This window comes from Canis aureus, chromosome 2 (genome assembly GCF_053574225.1).
Source record: "Canis aureus isolate CA01 chromosome 2, VMU_Caureus_v.1.0, whole genome shotgun sequence".
Lineage (NCBI taxonomy): Eukaryota > Metazoa > Chordata > Mammalia > Carnivora > Canidae > Canis > Canis aureus.
The window spans coordinates 81,196,681-81,220,516 of NC_135612.1; the positions used below are offsets into that span (position 1 = coordinate 81,196,681).

At 37.9% G+C, this 23,836-nt stretch overlaps 1 protein-coding gene and 1 long non-coding RNA gene across 4 annotated transcripts in view; one reads left to right on the plus strand and one right to left on the minus strand.

Annotated features, from left to right (window-relative positions):
- Positions 1-23,836, minus strand: part of PCDH7 (protocadherin 7) — a 416,043-nt gene that overhangs the window by 283,202 nt on the left and 109,005 nt on the right. The gene's annotated exons all lie outside the window — the stretch shown is intronic.
- On the plus strand, positions 4,366-18,650 carry LOC144302671 (uncharacterized). Of its 2 annotated transcripts, XR_013369663.1 has the most exons (4): positions 4,448-4,604; positions 7,160-7,242; positions 11,631-11,830; positions 17,244-18,650. It is a non-coding gene; the product is annotated as an uncharacterized LOC144302671 (long non-coding RNA). The 2 variants fall into 2 exon arrangements; XR_013369674.1 differs by lacking the exons at positions 7,160-7,242; positions 11,631-11,830 and having other exon boundaries at positions 4,366-4,604.

The window sequence follows — 23,836 nt, forward strand, 5'->3', positions numbered from 1 at the left end:
TTCAGAAGGCCAAGGCTCGACCTCCACTGCTTGAGCAGAAGAAAAGAGGCTTGAACCCACGTAATGGCTAGATCATGATTTTAGGTGAGTCCCTCACCTCCCAACCACAGAGATCCTAATCAGGAAGGTATAACTGATGGTACTTGTTTTGTCTGCCAACAGGTATAAGAACTACAAACGTTACATAAAAGGCAATTCTTTATTTCTCGAATGTTCCTACAAGTTTATTATCCTCCTCCCACCCACTTACACCCTCCCACCCTCCCCTTCTACTTCTCTGGATTTCTTCAAACACATTTCCATGGTAAATAAGACCTATAAAAACCCAGACTCCTGGGTGACATTCATAAAAAACCTGCACGGCTCCAGTAGTTTTGCTTTTGCTGCACCAATTTTAACCTGTTTCTTCACAGACCTTTCTGTGTCACCCCCAGGACTATCCCCAAGGACTTTCTGACTCTGGAACGTTGTTTTATCTTTTAAGAGAGTGATAGGAAGATCGAACCACAGAATTTTAGAAGTGGATGAGACTATTCCTCACTTATTTAAGTTGAAATCTGGCCCAGAGAGAATAGGTAACCACAAAAAAATTATACAGTTAGTGGGTGTTAAAGCCAATGAACGGTAATGTAGTTCTCTTAATTTCCAAATCAGTGCTTGCTATCTGGAGACATTTTTGGTTTTCACAACTGCTAATGGTAGGAAGGAACAAATTGTTCCTGGTATATTTAGTGCATGGAGTCCAGGGATGCTGTGAAATATCCTATATGCCCACAAGAAAAAAAAAATACACAGAAATGTGAATAGTGCCAAGACTGAGAAACTCTTATCTAGATTATCAGATGGGGAAATTGAGATTTTTTTTTAATAGAAGTTGTAATCAAGTTTAAATTACATCTTGAAATGTCAAAGCTAGTGTGTTAACAATGGTTTTCCTTTCAAATTTCCATTCTCTGCCCAAATACACCATGAAACAGAATATGTTTCCAATTCTGAATAGAACTGGTATTTACTATCATCACATTTCATTTACCTTGAAATGTTAATTGCAGTACAGCAGGGCTCCATGGTTGATTTAAATTTACATTTGCTTTTAAATTTGATTAATCTAGTCTCTTAGGAGTCCATTCTTCCATAGCTCCTCAGAGGGAAAATAGGCTTTTGAGTACACAATGATTTAGAAAAAAAAAAAAAAAAAATCTTGGCTGATTTGGTAGTTACACTTTTACATCTAAAGTGACTTTTAACTTTAAGTCAGGAAAAAAAAAAAAAGAATGCTAATAGAAGAATAAAATGTAACATCATTTACACTGGATATCTGTCCTGAATATCTTAGGCATTCTGTGACACAGAAGAAAATATAGCTTCAACTTATTGTCCATATTCCAGAAAATATGCCTCTTATGAGTATCCATGTTTGATTAAAAAACAAATATAAATATATAAAACGTGTACCAGTCCTCTTAGAAGCCAGTATGGTGGCTGACATGGCACCATGTAATGTGTCTAATTTCTGGCTCAATTTCCAACTAAGCCTTCTGGGACTCTCAGATTGGACACTACTGATACCGACTGTAAGAAGGGTCTTGTGGTTATACCTAGAAGAGGTGGTCAACGATAAATGGAAGAGAAATAACATGTCTCAAATACCTAATATTCACCAAGCACTCTCCTAGACATTTTATTTCTAACCCAGAAATGGCAAATACTGGCAGGCATCCACCCCCTCCCATTTCAAGGCACATCTCTATAATCACTAAGGTCAATTTCCCAATAATAAGGATCCATCATAAAGTCCTTCTCAGTGTAGCCACTTGAGAGGCCATTATGAATCAATCCTTATGAAGCAACAGGTTGAATGAAACCTATTTGCCATCCCTGAAAAACATGAGAGCATAAACGAGGAACACTTTGCTGTTCAGTAAGGCTGAATCAACATTCTTGAATAGATTTTTTTTTTTTTTTCCTTGAGATCGGTAGACCTGAGTTTAATCTCTGGTTCTCACTGTTCCATATTAATTTCTCCGAATTGCTTTACCTTAGCCTCCCACTGAGTAGCCTCTAGTCTACTCAGGCTAGAGTAACTGGAATTCTGTGAGGAAGTTATACGAATTTGGAGGGCACTTTATTAAATGTGTTTCATGTGCAAAGTTTCAAAATCCTTCCTCCTTTGGGGATTTTTTCAGAAGGACTATTATGATTCAATAAAGATCATCAAGTAGTGCTGTTTGATTTGATCACCAAGAGGTTTTTCTACTCTACCACTGTTTTGGTTAACATACTAATAACTTGCAACTCCTTCAAGGAGTCTCAAGAGATTAGGATTCCGGCTGATTAGATCAAGTAATATTACTGAAGGAGAGATTCTCCTCTGACGTATCCGAAGCCCTTAGAAGCTTGGGCTACGGCCTCAGGTCTGGGAATAATTATTTTCCCATCCTCTGCCCACCCCAGCCTCTCCCCCACACCCAGCCAGCTTCCCTGACTTTGACACAATTGCTAAATTGCATAGTACATGAATCTGCATATATCTACATATAAACAAATAGCTGTAATTGCATCTGACAGGACTCTACAACTTGCTAATTCATGTATTTTGTCATAGCCTCTTAATATAAAACATTAAAATGGCACCAAGACACCCAGCTCCTTGGCCATAAATCGAGATGCTTACATCACAATCCTTTTTAGATAGGCAAACACTATTCTTAGGTGTTCTGTTGAAGTAAACAACATAAAATAGCAGAGCAGAAATGGCAGTTTCTGCATATTTTATCTACTTTCCTTATCTCATTTACTTTCCATCACAAATCTCTTTTCCTAGATTATAACTTAGGTTTTCTTTGAGGGAAAAACACTAAATTTCATTACTTCTAGGTAATAACGGGTAACTGCATACCATGTAAGCTGATTTTAGGTATATCTGTGTGTGAGTTTTCAGGAGTAAACTCTTGTAATTTACCATCCCCATCTAAATATCTCTCAGTAGTGATGTATTTGATGTCAGTGGCCTCAGATTGATCACCTCAACGATCCAAAATTAATGTTACACCCTGCTATGATCTGAATGTTTGTTTCTCCCTCAAAATTCACATGGTGGAATCCTAATGCCCGTGGTGATGGCATTAAGAAGTAGGGCCTTTGGGAAGTAATCAGGTCACAGGAGTGGCACTTTCATGAATGGAATTCATGGTCTTACAAAAGAGACCCCACAGAGCGTCCTCACCCCTTCTACCATGGTAGGGTACAATGAACAATCTGTGACCCAGAAGAAAGTCCCCATCCCACCATGCTGGCACCATGATCTCAGACTTCCAGCCTCTAGAACTGCAAGAAATAGATCTCTGCTGTTTATAAGCTACTCATTCTGGTATTTTGTTACATAGCAGCCTGAACAGACTATGACATCATCATTACTTATAGAAAACTCTACCCTACTCAGGTTCCTAAGATGGAGAGAAGGTAGAATGATAGTGCTACTACTGCTATTTCTAAAATGTATCTTTCACATGCATGATCTTATTCTAGCCATACAACTATCTTTACCTCAGTGGTACAGCTGAGGCAACTGGAGCTTAGAGACATTAAATCATTTGACCGGGTGCCTGAGTGGCTCAGCCTGTTAAGTGTCTGCCTTTGGCTGGGGTCATGATCCCAGGGTCCTGGGATTGAGAACCACATTGGGCTCCCTGCCCCGGAGAGAGTCTGCTTCTCTCTCTCCCTCTGCCCCTCTCCTCTGCACATGCTCTCTCTTTCACATAAATAAAAAAAAAATCTTTAAAAAATAACATAATTTGACTATTCAGCCTTTAATCATTGACCTTCAGGCAAGATAAAATCCATTTGCCCTTCCTGCTAAAGACAGAAAAACAGGAACATTCCCCTTGTCAGTTATGTTGAATGAACATTGTGAAGCAGAGAATGTGTTATGCATGGTGAATAAAAAACAAATTTTAGAGCTTGGTAAACCTGTGTTTTAATTCTCACTCTGGGATTTAATATACAACTTTTTTCAGGGTCAGATATTTAGTAATTAGAAGAACTCATTTCCAAATGAGGTGAATCTGATCCCAGGCCCAAACTTATTCCATCATACCATAATGCCTTCAAAGGAATTCCTCCAATGACATACATTTTTCTTTAGTCACTTTTGTGGTATTTGAACATAAGTGTGTGTGCTCGCGCGCGCGCACACACACACACACACACACACACATACTTTCTCAGTCTCAGAAGAACTGAAGGAGAGTTGCAAGATCATGAAAAACATGTTCTTCATTCGGAACAAGACTGCACGTTCCAAAAAGCAATCTCAAAGTCCCTTTACAAAAAGAATTTCCAGGGAAGTCCCTTGGTTTCCTTCTGTTTCTTCATCAGTTAGAACAAGAGATAAATCAAAAGTAGAGACCGGAAATACATAATATTTCTCTTGAGCAGGCAGTTGGAGAGAATTCAGAATTCAGAATTCAGGAAAGGAAGCATGGTATCTAAGGTACTGTGGCTGGTGATACTGGGATAAAACCAAGAAGGCCTCATGAAGCCCACATAGAATTACCAGGAAGGGAATGTCCACATACTAGAAGTAAGGAGGCAGTGGGCATGAGGTTAGTATAGTGCCTGGTGGTGAGTACGCAACCATGGGGTAGGGTCCTGCTATAGGCTCCCTATTCCTCTGAAGCTCAGAATGAGAAAAATCATGCATCAAAAATACATATCAAAGGTAGCAGCCTGGTTAAACAACTAGATACAGCACAAGGATACAGAGCTAGAGAGGATAAGCAGTTAGAAATGCTAGTAATAAAACCAAACCAAAAAAACCTGATTTCTTGACTTGACTGAATGGGTTCAGGACAAATCATTTAGGCTCTCTGAATCTCAGTTTTCTCATATATATATGAGATAAGAGCAAATTATCCCAAAAGCAATTTCTAGCACTAGTCTATGACTTGATCAGAGGAATGAGGAGAAGAATAGTTATTAAAATTGAAGGTAGAATGAAGGTATCAAAGCAGACTCAATGCTTAGCCATCAAGTTGAAGTTTAAAAGCCCATTCCCATTTTTTTCCCTGAAGACCGAGCACAGACATCAAGATACAGTAAAACCATGCCCTCCAACCACAAATAATATGTCCATGCATCTTGAATACCTTCTCAGTTGAAGTCTTCACACTCAAAAAAGTGTAACTTAATTTTACTTATAATAATCCAGGATTATATAAGAGGAGATGATAGTGTCTATGGAGAAGGACAGTTGGAAACTGTGTGAAAACAAGGTAAGGAGAAAATAAAGAACCTGGAAGAGAAGAACTAGCCAAAAGAACCAGAGGAAACTTGCTCTTTCACACAGTAAAAAACACTATGCTATGGGCAGAGTAATACTGTGGACGAGACTAAGAACTCTATAGAATTTTAGCTTTCAAGACAATGATTCTAAATTGAAGCTGCAAAGTACAGATCTAGGTCCCAAACTAACACAGACACATCTGTGCTCACAGAGAGCGGAGACCTATTCTGCTTAGGGTTCAGGAATGAGACATCAACAAAGAAATAACTGGAAAGAACAGTGACCTCAAGTGGTTTGGGGCTTGAGGAGGAGGAGCCTCACATGGAAGGGTATGGTTAGTGGAAGAAAATTATCAATGCTTTGTTTAGTAAATTAGATCTCTCAGTACCTTCAGCAGGTTATATTTTACACACACAGGAAATGAAACCAAAAAGGTAAAATAAGGTAACAAAATTATGGAGCCAGTTTATTTTGAGTAAGCAGGAGTTACACACCTAGAACTAATCTAATTCGTATCACTGCGCACCTGCGTGCCTGCACACACACACACACACATTATAGTCTAAGTCTGTGTCTATCATTAATAAAATAGAATCCTTTAAATTGCTGAAAATCTGTCCTATGATACCTATGGCAGTCAGAGGGAAGGCGGGAAGTAACATGAAATGGAAAAAGATAAAGCCCTGAAGCACCAGAGGTTGTATTGAGAATCAGGAAACTCATGTTATGATTTGACAGCTCCTATACCATTATCTGCGTGATCTGAAGGAAATCGCCTCAATGTTAAAATGAGGAAGTTGAACTAACATGATTTTTCGTTATAAGAGCCCATGATTTCCCCAAGCATGGTGTTTGGAAGGTCAGTCCTCTCTGGTACACACGCACGTGACTGCCAAAAGGCCAAGTGCCATCTAAGGCACACTCTCCAGGATGGCAGTTTTACATGTGCCCCCTTGAGTTACGAAAGCATAGACATCCCCATGCCATCTTTTGCCACCCACGAACTATAAATAAATGAATGATTTTAGTTTAAAGGGTATATCCAGGGCCAGTAAGTCTTATCAACAATGCAAAAAAACGTTTCAACAGCTTCATTTTTAAATCTGTAAAGACCCTTTAATGTGATTTTTCGAGAGGATTCAGCCCCAGTAGTGTGCTTTTCCATTTTATAAATAGTAAAAATAAGAGGTCTTGAGGAAAGAAAATAGTATTTCCAAAGCCCACAGTGAGGGCCAGTTTATCACCTAGCAAGGCTACTGCAATTTTAATTGCATATTTAGGTCATTGGCTCTAACTGCCGATGAGCTGTTACCATGAAACATCCTACAATCATTAAAGAAAATGTTAGAGGGAGAGGGAAGTTGTAAATGGAAATGTTAAGAGATTCTTAACTATGCTGTCTTAAATGCTACTGTTGGAATACAAACTGAACTTTAAGCATGATTTAACAGAACTATGAAAAGAAAGACCTCTAAACCCCCACGCTTATTTTCAATTGTACTGAAAGCTAGCAGTGTTGTGTTTATGCCAGACTAATTTAGTAAAAGTGTTCATTTAGGCACACAGCCTTCACTGCATCTGTCCTCATCTGAAAAGAAGAAAAACTAAATAAAAAAAGGAAGGAACGCTCTTTGTTACAGAAATCTTTAAAAATGCTCAAAAATCACCATTTAGTATGCCCGCACCGCGATAAAGACACATTAAAAACATAATTATCCAGAGAATACCTGATGATATATCACCTTAACCATTTCTTTTGTTTTCCAATCGGGTCGTATCGTTGTTTCTACCGAATACCTCAAATTTTAAAATGTTATTAAAGTTGCTACCTAGTCAAAGGTTTAGCTCCCTGCAACGTTTTATGTTCTACTAAAGATTTCAGATTGGTGCTGCTACACACCCTGAAACTATTTCAGAAGGCAGCTGATGTGAAGAAGGTAATGTGAAGGCACAATTGTGTAAGTTTGTGTGTAAAGCATATGCAAATTAATCATTTATATACAATTGATTGGATGTATATTTTATGGGACTGAAATTAGTATTGTTCATTAAAGACAAAGCAGGCATATGTCAAGGTAATTCATTAAATATATATTAATAGTAGCAACATGGAAACAGGTTTGCATTTCTATCTTGAAGTTACTTTAAAGTAATACATATACAAGCTTTTTTGGGTCAGCTCCAAATTTCAAGTTCGTATTGATATATCACTACCTTTAAAGATTCAATGGTAGAAATAGGAGCAAAGCAATAAATGAAAGATGGGAGACAGGAAAGACTAAGAAGATAGGAGAAAAATTAGAAAACTCTCTGTAGAATACATAATGTAGTTCCAAAAGAGAAATAAAAATCATATGGTAGTTTATTTATAAAATTCCTTTGCATTATTAAAATCCACTATAAGATTAATTTAGAATTATAATTTTTAGCAAATGTTAGCTAATAATTTCCATCATTCTTTTAAAAAATGGTTTAGTAAACTGTCTATCTTATATTTATATATGGAAAACTTCCAAGTTCACTTGGTTGGCTCAAGAAGTGATAATTTAACAGTATACTCTTCACATTCGCATTGTGCCTTTGTCTATGTGAAGGCAAACAAACATTTTGGCAAGTCATACATTAATGCATGTGAGTGTGGGCAACAGTTCTTTCACAGGACAGCTGGATGAGTCCTATAAAGACTTTTCAGCCAAATGTTTATTCTAAAGCCTTCTGGTGTGAAGCACAAGGGGAGGTCTGCTGCAAAAGTAGCTTGAATCAGCCCCTAATGCAGGAAGCTAAAACTACTAATGAGGAGTGCTCAGTTGTGTATATTGTTTGAGCAAGAGGGTACAAATGTGTACCCATTCTTTGTTAATTTACAAAGAGAGGTTAAAAGCACATAATCTGAACAGTAGCATTATAAGCAGTACTGTTTTTCTTTTCTTTTCTTTCTTTTTTTTTTTTTGTTTTTAAGGTAAGCTCTACGCCCAACATGGTGGAGCTTGAACTCACGACCCCAAGGTCAAGAAGTCACATGCTCCACTAACTGAGCCAGCGAGGCACCCTTGAGTAGTAGCATTATGAATTATGAACAAAGTAAAGGAATTTCCTTTTTATGTCTGCACTCTTGTTTTTGCAAAACCTGATTTATACACTAAGAACTGTGAAGCCAAATACACATACACATATGTACACACTACATATTTTGAACAACAATAAAATAAGAGTTGTGTACATTTACCTTACAAACAATGGTTCTTGACAGAAGGCAGTTTCCCCTCAAGTGACATGGGCAATGTCAGGAGACAGTTTCGGTTTTCCCAACTTGGGTGGGACTATTGACATCTCATAAATAGATACCAAAGGATGCCACTAAACATCGTATGATACACAGGTCAGCCACTTACAAGCAATAGATTTATAATAGTAAACAATAATTTATAACTATGAAACTACAGTAAACATATTCAGACCTGTAGTGTCACTACATCTGCAGTCAAATGCTCTGCCCCTGAGCTATACCCCCAGGTACTGTAGTGTCACTACATAAGTAAAAATTTAGTGTATTGATAAATGCTATGTCTGCCAACTCAATTATCATTTAAAAGATAATTTCAAGGGACACCTGGGTGGCTCAGCAGTTGAGCGTCTGCCTTGGGCTCAGGTCATGATCCCGGGGTCCTGGGATCGAGTGCCTCTACCTGTGTCTCTTCCTCTCTCTCTGTGTCTCTCCTGAATAAATAAATAAAATCTTAAAAAATAAATAAATAAAAGATAATTTCAAGATGAAAGTAAAATTTTAAAAATACAGCATTTTTAAAGCATAGCGTTGAGTCAATTTCAGGGTTGAGTCAGTTTCTAATTTTCTAGTATTCAGATAAGAAGAGATGGGAAATCTCTCCTTCCATTTTAACTTTATGTAGACCTGTTTTTTTTTCTTTCAAAAAATAAGATTTTATTTTTTAGAATGGTATTAGGTTTACTGAAAAATTGAGCAGAAAGTATGAGATTTCCATGTATCTCCTGCCCCCAACACACAACATGCCCCATTATCAACAACCTCCACCAGAGTGGTCTATCTATTACAAATTATGATCCTACATCAATGCATCATTATTACCTAATGTCCATAGTTTATCTTAGGACTTGGTGTCGTACATTCTTTGGGTTTTGACAAATTTATAATGGCACATATCCACCATTAAAGTATCACACAGAATAGGTGAACTGCTTTAAAAATCCTCTCTGCTCTGTTTACACATAATTTCCTTTTGAATAAATAGACCTGTGTTTTTAAGTTTTAAACACACCACAACCTAAGTGGCATAATTTCATAATAAATTCACATATTAATTAGATGTACCATGAGGTTGGAATAGTTTTACCAAAAGAACGATAACTTTGACTCCACAGATGATAACAAATTAATAAATATTAAACAAGTAACTTGCAAATTTCCCAAGTTACAGTTCTGCGTCAATAAAAACATCTTACACTAACATTCACAGTAAATGGGAGAGACAATATTTCCATCACATGCAGTATCTGAAAAGGCTTAACCTCCTGTTAGAAGAACCAATATGCTTTTAATGTGTTTCACCTTTTGAGACCAATGTGTAATAAAACCCTCAAATTAAGTAGATTGCATTTTAGCTTAGATAAACTAATAGCACAATTAGAGCACCACATAATTCACCATTACTGCTCCAAGGGAAATCACTTAAGTATTTAAGCTCTTTAGAAGGACTTCTCTGATAAAGTAATGACTATCTACAAAATTCTCCCGAAGATTAGTAGTATTGGTGCCCGTGGTAGGTGAAAAGAAGGAGAAGGGGGTAGTTCACATTCTAAGATGCACTTTTAGTGGCCAAATCATACACAGATTTTGTAAAGACATCTGCTGTGCTTCTAACTTCCATGCAGAGGTGGCATGGATTTCAACCCGCTGGAACACAGCTGGAATGACTAAATCTTAGTTATATTAGATATAATAATTTTCACTTTTTTCCAATATTTCCCATCATTACTCCCAAAAAAGTTTTCCTATTTCATGATATGCAAATTTAAGTATGCTCAAATTATTTTTGAAACAAAGGATATTTTGGATAGACACACACATGCAGTTAATGTGAATCATATGAATACTTGATTTGAGGAAAAAAAACTTAAAACTATAAGTTCCCAGAACTTCTTTCCCGTTAGGCTTTATAAAGTTAGGAAGGGCCAAGTGTGAAATAAAGAGTAGCCAATGAAAATCATGAAATTCAATATATACCTACAATCCAGAGTTCATAGATAATTGATTAAAATGTAACTATTTGAAAGCTTATTTTTCTGATAATTATAGACAACTATATAGAAAAAATTAATTTGTTTATTATACTCTGATTACTCCCACAGTGGCAATTTTGCAAAAATAAGTTTTTTATTTGTGTCTCTTGGTAATGCTACAAGACTCAGGAAACTGTACACAAATTATTAGTTTTTTGGGGTGCCTGGCTGGCTCAGTAGATGGAGCATGTGACTCCTAATCTCAGGGTTGTAAGTTCAAGCCCCATGTTGGGTGTGGAACCTACTTAAAGAGATATATTGGTTTTTCAGATCATATTGCCCATATTTAGTTTATATGTATTTATCTGGTAAGAGCTAACAAATATGTCTGCATACTACATGTAAGAATCTAGTACTTGGGAACCATCCACAATGTAGACTTATCCACAAAATGAGCCACGTTTGTAAAGAAACTGATTTTCCCAACTTTCCGCTAAAAAATTCCTAGACATTGAAGAAAATAGAACCACACAGTGCAGTAATTTTTTAAAAATATTTTATATTCATTAACGAAACACGGAGAGGCAGAGACATAGGCAGAGGGAGAAGCAGGCTCTCCTCTGGAAGCCCGATGTGGGACTCGATCCCAAGACCCTGAGCCAAAGGCAGATGCTCAACCACTGAGCCACCCAGGCATCCCATGCAGTGATTTTTAATAGGAAATAGAATTTGGTTGTCAAGATCATTTATTTGCTTCTGGACACCATGACTCCTTTTACCACAGAGACCTGCAAGAAAATCACCATTGTCAATTGCTTCCTGAGGTTTTAAAAGAATTTTAAATGTCTAAGCACAGAGAAGTATTTTTGCCACCAGAAGGAAGTTCAGTTCACGTAAACTTCTATAAACAGATTTTTGTACTGGTAAGAAGAAGCTATTCTAATCTTGATGAAAGGGAATCTCAGCCCAAATGTACCACAAATCTCTAAAGAAAAACATTCAGGGGGCTACAGGAGCAAGCCTGTTCTTTAGATTATATGTTAAAATTAGCTCAGATAGCTAATTTGTTTGTTTGCTTCTTGTTTAACAGAACACAAAGAAACATGAAGACAGAAATCAGAAACTGTGACAGTCTTTGAAAATAATTGCTATGTCCTCAACTGAAAAAAAAATTATGCCTATTTTATTTAAAGTGCCAGAGCTTAAATAAATAAATAAATAAATAAATAAATAAACAAAGTGCCAGAGCTCCTCACCCCACATCCAAAAAATGGAAAATAGATTAAAAAGGTGAATATTCAAGGGCCACCTGGGTGGCTCAGTGGTTGAGCATTTGTCTTGGACTCAGGTCATGATCATGGGCCTGGGATCGAGTCCCACATCGGGCTCCCTGCAAGGAGCTTGCTTCTCCCTCTGCCTGTGTCTCTCTCTGCCTCTCTCTCTGTGTCTCTCCTGAATAAATAAATAAAATCTTAAAAAAAAAAAAGGTGAATGCTTAAGAAAAGGATAGGCAGAAATAAGATATACAGTTCAGCTGATATTTAAAAACTGTTCACTATGTTCCAGTTAAAAAAAAAAAGTATTCACTTATTCAATAAACATTAATTGAGGCACTACCTTATGCCAGTAGCTGTTATTGCTGGGGCTACAGCATTTTTTTTTTTTAAGATTTTATTTATTTTACTTGACAGGGAGAGAGGGGGAAAGAATACAAGCAGGAGGAGTAGCAGACTGACAGAGGAGAAGTAGGCTCCCTGCTGAGCAGAGAGCCCTGGGGCTCCATCTCAGGATCCCCAGGACCCCCGGACCAGGACCCCTAAACCAAAGGCAGATGCTCAACCAACCGACTGAGCCACTCAGGAGACCTTGGGGCTATCGCATCTAATGAGACAGAGACACTATCTCTTCTCTGATAGGAGGATAAGCAGGAGTTGGGAGACAATAAGTGTATAAATAAGCAAATAACAGGGAGTAGAAAGTACTAAGAAATAGTAATCACTGCAGGTACACGGTCAATGTGCTTCACGCTGCCATCATTCTCACAACTTTTTCTCCTCATAACCTTCAAGGTGGGCGCTAAATCATCAATCTCATTGGGTCACATTCCTGCTAAAATTATTCTATTGCCTCCTACAGAACACAAACTAATACCTAGAGTATCCCAGATGCTTCATAAACTGACTTTCCTACCTGGTCCCCTTCCAACTTCATCTTCCATACGAAGTGTACTGTGTCACATAGTATAGAACTTTCATTCACTCATTCATTCATTCCTTCCTTCATTCATATATTCACCTATTCAGAAAGATTTTTATTGGGATGTCTGTATGTGCTGCAGACACATGTTAAGTATAAATATTCATGGTCCTTTCCATCACAAAAACTTACAATCAGGTACAGAAAACAGACATTAATCAAATCCCAAAGAAACTACCAATTGTTGATGTGAAAAGTCTTTCAAAAGAGAAAAATGGTATCATCAAAATGAATAAAAGGTGATACGACCCTGGAAGAAGTGACAACTGGGCATCTGCTTGCATGTATCTTAATATAACCTAACAATGTGTTTCTATGTGTTCAATGTTCGATAAATTTCTGCACTCAAAGGCAGGTTATTTCTGGTTCCACAAAGTAGTACATACCACACTATATAAAATATTACAAATGATAAGGAAATAATTTCCAATGGCTTTATAACATCCCTAATATATTATAGGTAGCTGAGATTGCTGCTAAAAGCAGAGGAAAAAAAGAAAGAAAGAAAGAAAGAAAGAAAGAAAGAAAGAAAGAAAGAAAGAAAGAGCAAAGCCTAGCTTTTACTATTGTCATGTTTGTTTTCCATATCACAGCCAACTCTTTTCCAAAGACACAACCAATGGTCTTTATGTCTTCCTTCCAATGTTCCATGAAATTCTTCCTCAGACTCTGCATTCCTAAAGGATGTATTGTTGACACCTCCTCTAGGGGTAAAAAAGGATGTATTGTTGACACCTCCTCTAGGGATAAAAGTCATAGATGTATAGATAAGACTTTCTGTCTGGCAATAGAAAACTCTGGAGACTATTAAACTCACTTCACCCCCTTTTGTGGGAAGTGGCATCTTTGTATTTATTCATCCCTAGATGGTGGCCAAGATCCACTGGAAATTATAGGGAGACAAAGAGAATTTGGTTTCAGATTACGAGTTAGATAATCTGGACCTGGCCTGATACGACATTTGTTTATATTCTGATATTCCTGGGTATATATATCACTTTACATTTTCACATCTTCAGAGGGGTAATTCCAAACCCACATTTAGAGGTCAAACACTCAAGCTATCACCTACTTCCATCTATTTGTGTTTAATGCTTAAGGCTGAGAATGTTTCAAAGAGATCATAAAATCACATCATGTCAGAGAAACAACTTTCTTAGAATGTCTGGAGGGTAATGTTTTGGATGGATTAAACTAAAACATCATATCAAGGAAGTTGCCGGCCTGCAAAACATAATGTTCTTTTTAACTAGAAAGAGCACAGAATTGCTGAACGAGAATGGCAGAGACATTTAATTTTTTAATGTATAAACAATTTAGCTCCATGAACTCATTATACCATGATGAAATTTGAGAAATCATTTTTCCCTATAAAAACCTCTGGAAAAATCTTACGAGGAAACAGATTGTGAAATCTTAAAGTAAAATATATAGCTTCTTTCATTGTCTTCCTTTGTGCCTGTCTTAATCGAAGATTGTTATCTTGAAAAGAACCAAATTATAGCAGAAAATTAATGTTTCTATCTTCAATTTAATTCTGTTTCTTTTCAGGAGTACATTAGAGCAAGTCTAAAGTATTCTTGGCAGGTGCGGTACTTCAGTGTGTACATACCAAGATCAGTTGCATTAATTTGAATTCTATGTTCATGTTTTAAACACATAAAATGCTTATTTTTATTAGTCATTTTAAATGTTTTAGGAAAGAAATTCTAATTCCCCAAAACCGGGTCCTTATGCACGGCAGTGCTTTCCTACATATGAGAAAGCAAACTCTTGATTTTGCAGAAAAAAAAAAAAAAGGCCAAAGAAATTATATGAGAGCAACTGTATGTCCTTTTACAGCTAGAAGTTGGCTTTACACATTCCACGACTCATAAATAAACAGAAGAGTTCTGTGAACTATATGCAGATGGCTGGGTCTACACTGGGAGCCTTTTGTGATGACTTTGGTTTGCTTCCCTGTTTTGCCATCTCTTAAAATATCTGCAAAAAAATTTTTTTGCTCTGCTCCTCAGAAATAGGACAAGTAAAATCCTGTAACTTGAGAATGTGCCCTTTGCCTCATTGGGCCTTTATAAACTTTGGAGAAATCCATTTTTCCCCTCCTCATTTTTGTTCATATAAAAATATCTGCCACACAACTGAAACTAAAAAGGCTTTACATTTTAAATATTTATTGTTTTATTTTAAAAGACAACACAATAATGGAAATACAATGACAGAGGTGAATCTACAAGGGGGTAGAAGGAAGTAATAAGCCCAAATGGGGGGGGGGGAATCCCACAAACCACATAAAGGAAGAGATGAGATCAGCCACTTAAGTAAGCGAGTTTAAGCTTCCCACACTGGCACCGAGCAAAAGTGTTCCTGCCAAGCCCAAAGGAGGAAAGGAGTGGGACGAATGAGGGCATCTGAGAGAGCGAGGCAGGGAGACAAGGCACCAAAGTCAAGTGGAAATGCTAAGACAGCATTTTGTGCCTTTTTTTTTCCCTTCACCTGATTATGGCACAGAAATTTTAGCACACTGGTAAGTACACTGGATATAAAAAAAGAACGGAAATAATATGCATGACCGTATTTATAATCATTTAAATGTTCCAGATATTTTATTCAATCATCCCCACACCTCCACACACAGACACTCTAGCACACACCCAAATACACCCCCTGCCCTATCCCCATCGCCGCCGTATCAACGATGATTTGCTTAGCTAATCATAAAGCTGCTTTCTGAACAGCAAAAGCCTAAGGGCTTTGGCAATGTAAAAAGTATCGACATCTCTCTGATGTAAATTCAAAAATCTATATTACAATTCTTTATTCAGCATGCATGAGTCAGCAGAAGATATACTGTATCTTTAAAAAGGCATGAAGGTTTCCAGTCAAGCCTTTTAAGACCTTACAAATAACATTTCAAGAGGGTGGAGAATGCGGACGAAGATAGCAGATGGCTTTTAGTACAATACTGCTCCAGGATCCTTTGATTTTATTACTTTTGCTTTTTGATGGTGCTCTTTTCTGGTTTGTTTTGATGACTTTGTGGCCTAATGGACTGAAATTAGACAGGGAAGCTGAAAACCCTTAAGTCCTAATGACAGAGAGTGACTTACTGGGTGACCTTGAGTAAGTGTTACATTTCCCTCATCGCAGTTTCTATGGCAAAAAATAAAGATTACCCCGACCCACACCCCTAAGGATGCACTGAGGAGACTAGTAATTATCACTCAATTTGCATAATATGAAATAGTAATATTATCTACCATTTATCAGGCATTTCCATGAGCCAGACTCTATGTCAGGTCCTTAGCCTGTTTTGTGGCTTTTAATCCTCACCACAAACCATACAAACTCTGAATAGTTAACTTCGTCTTCTAGATGAAGAAATGAGGCTCAAGAAGTTTGAGGGGCATCTGGGTGGCTCAGTGGTTGAGCAACTGATTCAGTTCTTGGGGTTGAGTCCCCCATCGGGCTCCCTGCCTGCTTCTCCCTCTGCCTCTGTCTCTGCCTCTGTGTCTCTCATGAATTACTAAATAAAATCTTTAAAAAAAAAAAAAAAAGAAGTTTGAGGACTTGAACTGGGATGGGCCTGACCACAAACCACAAGTCCCTTTTTCTTTCCTTGATGCAACTGGATATCTGCTAGTAAATAATTAAGATCTAATAATTAAGATCAAGATGTTTATAATTCTTTGGTTATATTATATATAGTAACTATGTACACTATATAATATACAGCGATTACTACATATATAGTAATTATATAATCCCACATGTAACATACACATATAAATTATTAATTGGTGATACAATGTTGTAAATCCAGGCTGGTCCTACAGCACTAGTTTCCAGTGCCACTTGGTTTTATTTGGTCTATGCCTATTGCTGTATCACTTGAAAACAAATACCCAGAAGAAAGAAAGGGAGGCTGCTTTGCTCCCACAGTCTGTAAGTTACTGTTAGATCTCTAAAGGCCTCGATGACCAATTCATTTGCCAGAAAAGTTGGCCCCTGATTTGAGAGTACACTCCTGGATGCTAGACATTATTTGATGGTCCTTTGTTGAATTTTCCCCATAAGTCACTGTTCTGCAACAAAAAATAAGATCCACGGTGCGTTACAGTTCCAGGGAGCATATAAAGAGAAGGAATCTGAATCTTTGCTAAAGACAGAAAAGAACGGAGGAGGGGAGGGAGGGAGGAGGGAGGGGGAGAGGGAGGGTAAGAAGGAGGAAAAGAGGGAGGGAGGGAGGGAGGGAGGGAGGAAGGACAGAGGGAGGGCGAGAGGGAGGGAAGGGAGAAAAGAAAGGATTCTTGGACTTCTTGGGCTGCTTTACTCAAGCCAGGGACTAGCTTGTTAAATAAGTGTAGGTTTTTTTTCCCCCAAATGAGCCTTCTGATGGATCCTCTCCATGCAGCTAAATGCATTTTTTTTTCTGTTTTTATTTAAGACTGCAAAGAAAAAATAACTTTCAAATGTTTGAAAAATGGTGATAACTTAAGAATGAAGCAAGGAGTCTGGGATGATCACAGCACTTCTGAAAGTGAAAGTATCAAGAAACTGCATTATTTCTATCCATCTCCCAAGAGTTAATTCCAGAAAAGGAAGGATCTAGTTCTTGAGTCTCTTCAAACTCCCTAATTCCGATGCCTGGGGAGAACCACATGCCTATGGTTTCTTTAAAAAATATGTTTTTCGTTTTCTTTCCTTTTGCCTGCCATTCATCCAGCAAGAGCCTCAAAGCACATTAGAACATTAATTTATAATACTTATGCATATGTAGTGGAATCCCCTAAGATTTTAAGGACTCACTTGCCAATGGAAAATAGGCCATATGGAGCGCCCAGGCATTCAGAACACAACCGAAGTCGATTATCTCCCCTAGCCCCCAGCCCCAGCGTGATGAAGAGGATATTTGGCTACAATATTTTGGAACCTAAGATGCTCTCATGGATTGTGGATGCCAAATTGGAACCGAATTAGTCTCATCTAAGACAGTAATAGAAAAAAAAAATAAGACAGTAATAGATTCGAACACAATAATGTTATACATACTTCTTCTAATCAATTACCTTTAAAGTCTGCACTTCGTTTTAGTGTCTTGCATTCCAGCTTCATTCATAGAGACATTAACAATAGAGTGAGAATTAATTCGTAGAATTTTGAGATAAGAAGTTGTCTCCTGGCAAGCATACTGGATTCACCTTATATAACGGTGCCTCTTCAGAGAACTCAGGCAAGTTTGCCAGGCTGTCAAGGACAAACTGCACAACACCTCCGAGCTTATCAATCTGAAAAACTGATGGACATTGATGAAATGAACTCTGCCCACCCTCAAAGAGTCTACAGACTCACGTATGTCTTTTTTTAACACCCCTCTCCCTTTTCCATTTTATTTCTGATTTCCTTCCTTGTGTAACACTAAGGTCTCCAGTGTCACAGTGTGCCATATATATTTTTTTTTTAATGACTTAACATTTTCCTGGATAAAATGGTGGGCAATTATCTCTGGAATGCTGCAGAAAAGAATTCCTTAAGCCTCTGGCTAGTTCCAGAAGGGCTTATATTAATCACTCTACCCACATGCTTGTCTCCTCGTGGTAATGTCCAATGTCAAGTCAGACAGTCCATGCAGGGCTCCTGATAGAACGTTAAAAGGGCATTACCACACACTGCAGGTGGCCAGCAAGAACAAAGCCCTTGGCCCCGAGTAATTTTAATAATTTCTGTACAGGTCTAATCCGCTGCTTTGGGGAGTATTTGTTGCTGAAATCCTTGTTTCACTACTTGCCATACAATTGCTGATTCATCACTTTAAAAAATTAATAAAAAGTTGCAGTTCTTATATTCCCAACCATTCTAGACTTTATGTGTCTGTCACTTGGTTGTCTCTTTTCGAAAATACTGACAACCAAAAAGGCTAGTTTCTCGGTGTTAAATGTGTTGTGTGTCCAAGAGGAGCCTAGCATGCCCTACCGTGCTAGCCAGCACGGCTGGGAGTGAGTCAGCTACCATGAACGCCGAGGCACTCGGGGCAGCTCCTGCAGTTAACCTGCGAAGAAACTGGACATGTATTCAAGGTCACAATAATGTAAATGGGTGTATTCTTCAGCGATTTTCTCTCTGGTGCTTGAGACCTGCAAGTATTGCAATACCATCTTGAAATGATCTGAACCAGCGAGAGCTAAATATTTTTTTTTTCCATTATCATAACCTCCAGGCCATGGGTTTTTATCATAATATTATTTTATTCCTGGATCTACTGATCACGTTTTCAGAACTATTACTCTTCACTATAAAACTTTCAGGAGAGAAATGTAAATTTTTACAAACCACAGTAAATGTTGCTACGAAAGAGTTCACTAATACGTATAATCTCCTGGGCAGCATTGGTTATTCCTTATAAAATAATAGGAGTTTTCAATCACATGATAGTACCTTCCCCTACACTTTCTGCTTCTTCTACACTGCTTGATTTTAAGCTGTTTTTTTCTTACCACAAGTACATATATATATAAAATCCAGATTGTTGGTTATATACATTTCTAGTTCATATGCTCACTTCATCCTGTGAATCTCTGTAGCTTTTCCATAGCACTTAATACGGTAAGTTGTGTATGCATGCATTTTGTCTCTGTTATCGCCAAGTAGACCGTGTTCTTTGTCAAAGCATAGACTACATCTTATTCATCTCTGCTTTACCTGCAGTACTTTATAAAAAATAAATACTCAAGAAGGTGATGAAATAAATCAAATAAGTTGGCTTCATGTTTTGGCTTCTCTATTATCTGAGTCAAGCAAATGTGGATCACATAAAACAGTAAATCAAGGATTAAAATAAATTAGCACTGCTAACATCTTCAATCTTTTTGTTTTGGTCCAATAACTATCTGAGTCAACCAAATATAGATTACATAAGATAGTAAAGTAGGGATTAAAATAATGTAGCTGTGCTTCATGTGAAATAAGGCTTCTCTATTTTTTTTTCATATTTTGTGATGTTATTGCCCATGTCTTATTCAAAACTATACCTAGTGAAAGAAAAAAAAAATGCCTCAGTTTAACATCTACTTCCTCCTCCCTTAAAAAAAATATATATATATTCGGGATCCCTGGGTGGCACAGTGGTTTGGCGCCTGCCTTTGGCCCAGGGCACGATCCTAGAGACCCGGGATCGAATCCCACGTCGGACTCCCGGTGCATGGAGCCTGCTTCTCCCTCTGCCTGTGTCTCTGCCTCTCTCTCTCTCTCTCTCTCTCTCTCTCTGTGACTATCATAAATAAATAAAAATTTATAAAAAAAAAGTTTTAAAAAAATATTCAAGATGCCTTCATATTCATGGGTCCATTTAGTACATACATCACCCCGTGAAATAGGTAGAACAGATATTAGCCCCACTTTATAGATGGTGAAACAGAGATAAAGAATGGCTATGAGCTGCCCAAGTTGACCTGTGTTATCAATGAGTAGAATAAACATTAAAAAGTCCAAGTCCTGGCCCAGGGCTCTTACCATATCCTCTCTTCCAGCACTTGCATAGACTCTGTGATGAGACCTCTGTTTGATCGAAACTCTCCTCCCCTGGGAGTCTATGCTCCCTGAGGATGACTTTTTATTGTTATTACTAATAAAATGATCACTAAATTTCCCTCACACAACCTAGCATGTGGCACATAACAGACCCCGGAAGATGCATATTAAATTTATTGGAAACCTAACAACCAACAAACTCTCTCAACTGTACCTCCCACCTACTGGTTTATTATTATATATGTCTTTTCTGTGTCTCACCCTAATGAATGTACATGTAATTACACTTCTCAAAGTAATTTTATTAATGGATTTATATAAAACCACTGTTTCTAAGGTCTAAATATTTTCCCCCGAAGGTCTAAATATTTCAAGGATAAATTAGGACAGCGGTGAAATGCTGCTTTTTGCAGTTTTATCAGATTTCTCCAGAATATCTTGCCATATAAATCTAATAAATAATAAATAATGGACCTTGAACAAGGGAATATCCTTAGACAGATGATTATGCAAAGGGAAAAAGCCGATTTGGGTCTGTTTGAACAAATGCCTTGGAAGAATTTCAGGATTTTTTTTAACTTTCATCTCTATTGAAAATGAAATGAATATTTTTACCAAAGCCCATCAAATATAATTCAATTCAACAGGCACTTAGTGAAAGCTAACCATGTAGCAGACAGTGGGTCACAGTTGGGAAGGAGACATACTTCGAAAGACATTATCTCTGCCTTCAAAGCAGCAGGAATTGGGAGTGGTTCAGAGCTCATCCTCCTTGGGGTTCAAATCTTGGCTCTCCTGCAGACTAACAGGCTAACTTTGGCAAGGTAGTCCTTCTGTGCCTCAATTTCTCTTCTACAGAATGTTGATAATAATTTTATCTAGTGCATTGCTTTGGTGCAATGAACAGAACCAACTACATCATTTATGGGGCCTAGTGCCAAATGCAAATAAAGGATGCCTTGTTCAAAAATGATCGATGAAAACAGAGAATTAAACCAGGTAGAGACCCATCTCAGTATGGGGCCCTGTGTGACTACTCAGCTGATGCCTAAGCAGCCAGCCACCTGGTGATAAATAAATGATTAATATACATAAAACAGTTAGAAAAGTGCCTGGCAGGGGTGCCTGGGTGGCTCAGTCGGTTAAGCCTCTGCCTTGGGCTCAGATCATGATCCCAGGGTCCTGTGATCAAGTCCGACATTGGGCTCCTTGCTCAGCAGGGAGACTATTTCTCCTTCTCCCTCTTATGTGCGCTTGACTGCTTGCCACTCCCCCTGCTTATGTTCTCTCTCTCTCTGTCAAATAAATAAAATCTTAAAAAAAAATGCTTGGCACATGATGAGTGTTATAATGTAGTGTTAGTTTATTAATATTGAAGAGTTTCACTGAACATGTACAAAATATAAAGAAAAATATTTTTTTTAATGCAGGATAGATCTCAATTTTGAATGAGCTCTAAAATTTTTAACAATGTTCTCATCTGCCCTGGATTTGAGGTCCCATCACCAAAAGGGATCACTTCATATTTACTTCCCAGAGGTCATTCTGTGTCTGTCCTTCACAACAAATGCACACAACGTGAGTTCCATCCTTTTTCTATGAGATTTATATGACACTCTCCATGTTTAGCTGCATGATTTTGGTCTCAGCATAGCACACGGTATATGTAACAGGGAAGTTTCTTAACAAGAGATTCCAAGTCCTGGTCTCTCTACTGTGCAGATGGGAAGTACTCTCAGTTCATTGCTTCTTATTTTTTTATTTTATATTTTCTCCCTAATTTCCAATCCAGAAGTGTACAAAAAATACAGTTCTGTGGTATCAAAATAGAAGCCCACTCAAAGATGTCCACACCATAAGCCCAAAATCCATGAATATGTCATGTGGCATTATCTGGAAGTTGGGGGTAAGGTAATATTAAGGTTGCAGGCAGAATTACAGTTGCCGAGCAGCTGACGATAAGAGGGGAAATTACCCTGCATTACCCAAGTAGGCTACTGTAGCCACATGGTCTCCTCCATATGGAAAAGGAGGCCCAAGACATCAGTGCCACGGCCATGCATTGTCCATTGCTGATTTCAAAGATGGGGAAGGGGTTCTGAGCCCAGAAATGTGGCCAGGAGCTAGAAGCTAGAAAGGCAAGAACAGATCCTCTCCTAAGCCTTCAGAGAGGAATCCAACCCTTCTTGTGCCTTGATTTTAGCCCACTGAGACACATTTCAGACTTCTGACCTCCAGAATTCTAAGATAATATATTCGGGATGTTTTAAGATGCTCAATTTGTGGTAACTGTTACAGCAGCAATAGGAAAGCAACAAAACATCTATCCATGTATATCTGCGCATGCACGCATGCACACACAGCCACACACACACACTCCAGACATACTTCTGAGCATTGAGAAAGGCAGTCCTGAAGGTCCAGTAAATACCCTCATAAATGCAGACTGCCCTCGCTTCAATCAGTGAGGAATCACCCTCCTCACTAGATGCCAACAAGCTTCCACCTTTAGGCTACAGAGACATTGTGGTAGAAAATGCAAACAGTCTGCTTTTCTTGACCTAGACTGAAAATGTTGACCCTCCACACTGGTTCTACTGCACTGAATCTACTTCTCCATTACTGTGTTGATCACATTAGGTGATGGTCAACATCCTTATCTGTTTTACGAGACAGGGATAGCCTGCAGGAAAGGAACTGCATCCTTATTCATATCTTCATATTCATGGCATGACAATGCCTGGCGTACAGCAGACTCATCAATATTTCTTGATTTAGATTAATGAATGGAGGGCTAGAAATTTCTTTAAGCAGGCACATGTGTGCCCACATATACATCAGGGCAAATTTATACTTTGATTTTATTTATTCCTAACAACAATGTTATGAGATAAGCACTATGTTAGTCAGTAATGGTAGCAGTGGGTAGTAAAGTTAGATTCAGAAATATTAGGCTTGTGACCAGGAATCATTAGAGCTTTCTAATCACAGTTTGAACTGATCAATTAAAGAGCAACAGGCTTCACTGCTCTTAGTTAATATAACATCACATTAACCAAAAATCAGCCAATGCTCACAAGATACCTAATTTCAGGGTATGCAGGACATACCTGAGCATGTAAAAGAAAGGAAGAAAAAAAATATTTTTCAGGAGCCTAAAAGTTAGACACTGTTCCTACTGCATGTAGATGGATAAGTGAGATAAAATTCTCCAACAGTAGAGTTGCAGGATCTATTTTTATGTTATAGGTTGTATCATTTTTAGCCAAAACCCAGTTTCATTCAGCCACAGCAAAAACAAAAGCTCACAATTCTGCCTAGACTTGTGATGCTGAGCTCACTTCTAGGTGTGAATAAATTTGTATTTTCTCCAAAAGAAATTTAACAAGTCCCATTGAGTCATGTGTCAGTTACTGTGTTTTTTTGAAGTGCCACTTTTGAGTGTTTACTAAAATGACAAATCCCTTAAGTACTGATTCACATGTGGCTAGATCTCAATGAGGGAGCATACAT